This window comes from Phoenix dactylifera, chromosome 15 (genome assembly GCF_009389715.1).
Source record: "Phoenix dactylifera cultivar Barhee BC4 chromosome 15, palm_55x_up_171113_PBpolish2nd_filt_p, whole genome shotgun sequence".
In the NCBI taxonomy this organism is placed as follows: Eukaryota; Viridiplantae; Streptophyta; class Magnoliopsida; order Arecales; family Arecaceae; genus Phoenix; species Phoenix dactylifera.
In genome coordinates this window covers 8,522,881-8,526,453 of record NC_052406.1, presented here as the reverse complement: position 1 = coordinate 8,526,453, position 3,573 = coordinate 8,522,881, and the positions used below count along the sequence as shown (strand labels likewise).

The 3,573-nt window shown below is 34.9% G+C and overlaps 1 non-coding gene across 1 annotated transcript; it reads right to left on the bottom strand.

Annotated features, from left to right (window-relative positions):
- Window positions 1-3,197: 3,197 nt before the first annotated feature.
- TRNAP-AGG lies at window positions 3,198-3,269 on the bottom strand. Its single transcript has one exon. It is a non-coding gene; the product is annotated as a tRNA-Pro (tRNA).
- Window positions 3,270-3,573: the final 304 nt, after the last annotated feature.

Genomic DNA, 3,573 nt, shown 5'->3' with positions numbered 1-3,573 from the left:
CAAAAGGCAGCAAATCATGAACATCCTTAAGTAATTATTTTTTTTCAATTCATAAGACATCTTCAGAGTGATTGACCAAATATGAGACCATCTAGTTTGCAGCCACGTTAGTTTCTCTAAATATATGTTTGGCATGACACGCTACGCCGCCACTAATCATAGTTCGGATGCCGCGAAGTAAGGGGTGACACCCTTCTACTATCGTTTTTTATTTTAGTTGAGTGATTTTCAATTTTGTATATTATTTTGTTGAGGGTGCATATTATGATATTTTAATTATATATATATAATTTTATATATTATTTTGCTGAGGGTACTTGTTACTAATTTTACATGTTTGGTTTGATTACTGCGACACCGAAGCAAGAAAAGGTTGCTATTGGATGTGATGCTTCTCCATTGGCCTTGTATCTCGTGGGTCTACATCAGGTTAAAGGACCCATTCATATTGTTCAATAAAAAGAAGAAAAATAAAGGCACATGCACATGTGATAATAAGCAACATTGACTAGTATTCAACATTCTTGAGTTATTCTTAATCATGGAGAGAAAAAAAGAACATTCTCGAGCTATCAGCTCCCTTGTATGTGGACTAGATAGAATCTTAAATGCATCGATGAATAGTGTGAGCCTGCCTATGAATGATCAAAGTCAATGGTTCGAAATAAAATTTTTCATATAGCCTTCTTAATTTCTAATTAGGGATGGCAAGCAAGTCGGATCGAGTCGGATAAGGAATAGATCAAAAATTTGTTAATCCAAAATCAACCTATTATTAGTTAAAAGGGTCAAAAATCTAAATTTAAATATGACTATCTTATTAACAGATAATCTATTCTGATTCACATCTGGTCGAAACAAGTTAAATGAGTTAAATTTGAATCTCAACCATTTCCTCTACCATATAACTTAAGACTTCGGAGGGTATGTCCATCAAGCTATTTGTGTTGTAGTTTCAAAGCCCTGTACGAGGCTATCTCCTTGCATTACACACATCGTCGTAAACTTTTAAACAAATCACTTTCTCAAAAGTTTGATATTTTGAATTATGAAATGGCAAGCTCTACGTTATCAACGTGCAGCTCCATGTTCCTGTTTTATATTATTGTATTCAAATTTAGTTTCCAAAAGTTTTGTTAAGAAAATACTCTCTAAATTGCTTTAAAAGTGGTGAACTCGGACCACTACTACACAGTTTGAGGTTCTGGGTCCGGTTCTTGAATAGTTTCATCCTAAAATGTGGATCTTGGTAATTATATTGCAATTGGATCTCCTTCCATCTCTTATAAAAATATAAAAAGAAAACAGAAAAAACCTTAAAATGATTTATCAAGTTCTACAGTGCTGTACTTACATTGGGTTAGAGGCTATTGAAAGGTTAACACCATGCTCTTACCCATTTGGTTGTTGGGAGTCGTCCGGTTATTAATACGGAGAAGCATGAATTCTGCCGTTTGTTTTTAGTTATCTTAGGAGCTTCTCTATGATATGAAAGAACACTAGGCTAGCCTACCAATTAAATTACCAATTAGATCCTCATCAGCATCTTCATCATCAATTTTCATGCTCCTCCATCCTCTTCTTATCACAAAAAATTAGTCAACTGATTAACATAAACTTGAAATTCTCTGGGGGACAGGAGCATTTTTTTTTTAATATATAAAAAAAAGAACAGATAATTCTTAATTTGCTGAGATGATGGCATTGATTATGACAAGCATAGTGCTACCATGGGGACCCCATGTATGCCTGATGTTTTAAATGAATTGCTAGGTGGAGTCGCTTTATTTTGAACTTTATTATTATTTTCTTTTGTTTTTCAACAAACAGGGGAAAGATTTTCCTAATGCAAATTACTTAAGAAATTCACATACTTGAAGATTCGCCAATAATCAACTACTAACAACTCCAGATTTGTAAGCAACAATGATAATTAAGTGATAAGAATAAGCCTCTTTACTAGAGGGCATGAAATAAAGGTTGGAAATGAATAGAACTGAAACCCTAATATGTCAAGATCTTCGTATTATGCTCTAATCCCTTAGACACGAACAAATGTTTCTTATAGCATTTACCTTGGTCATACAAGTTTTGCTGCATATACCTTAAATTTCAAGTCCCCCTCTTAGGTTAGTGTTTAGACATGTTGCATGACATTTGAAGGTACTTAGGTGCAAAAGAGCCATAGGATATTTCAAATTTCACAAAGTTTGAAATTGAACCATCATTCTGCAGCGTGGGCGCTGGGAGTGCAATCGATCCGAGCTGAGTCGAGTAGCTAGAGGCTCAAGCTCGACTCATTTCAAGATGCTTGAGCTTAAAACTTGATTTGAAATTGATCTAGCTTTAATATCCAAGTTCGAACTCGACTCAATAAAAAAAAAAAGAAAGCAATACTTGAAATCGATTCTTCTCAATTCGAATATCAACCGAGCTATATTCGAGCTCGAGTTCAAGCTCGAATTCGTGCCTTAGTTATAATTAAAAATATAATTACAATAAAATAAAGCACAATATTGTATTTTAAAATATTAGATCAATAATATATATTATCAATAAAATATAATATTTATTAAAAATAAATATATTTGTTTAGGCTTGTGAGCCTTCAAATCGAGTATTTTGCTATTCAAGCTTGACTTAAAAAACTACTCGAGCAACTCAAGCTCCATAATAGTCGAGTCAAATCGAGCTTAGACCCGAATCGAGCTCAAGCAACTCGTGAGTTGCTTGACTCATTTACGCCCCTAATTGCAAATACCAAACATATGCTTTGAAGGTAAAAAGCATGCTTCCATTCCATGAAGCAAGTGGAGTTGCTATTTTCAATCAGCTAGACATATAAAAACAACCTTTTCTTCAATCATAGCACATTGTCGACAAGGATGGTATCCAACAAATTGAAAACAGCGCGTTGATCATCATCTTCGTCAGTGTAATTATCATGCCTACCCCATTTCAAGAACCAGTCTTGAACAATGATACGGTATGGCTCCTTGAGAGTTGGTCCTGGCCTTTCGACCATGGAAGGCGACTGCCCGTCAGCTCTGCAACTCATTACATCAAACAGATCATGATGATTAAATTCAAAAAGAAAGCAACTAATGGTATACCAACTCAGATCAAGTGAGGGAGCACGAAAACTTCAAAAAGAAAGCAACGAAAACTAAAAAGAAAAAAAAAATAAAATAAATGGTGGGGCATTCCGAGAATTGAACTCGGGACCTCTCGCACCCTAAGCGAGAATCATACCACTAGACCAAATGCCCGTTTATGCTGAAAAGTTAAACGTTTCATAGAGAGAGTATTATTCTCAAAGCGTTCCATGTAATTTTATGTTATAATACATAACGGCTACTTTTTTATGATGTTTCCCCAAAAATCCTTTCTTATCAATGTTCTTACTGATGTTAATAGCACCATTTTATTTGTTCTTTTTAATGAAAAGCATGTGGAGATATCCCCAGCAACATTTTCTCAAACCTTAACCCCCCATCTTAGAGGTCAATGGAGCATCTGCCCTCTCCCAATACCAATACCCTCACCGGCCTTATCTATAGCATAGCGAAGGGA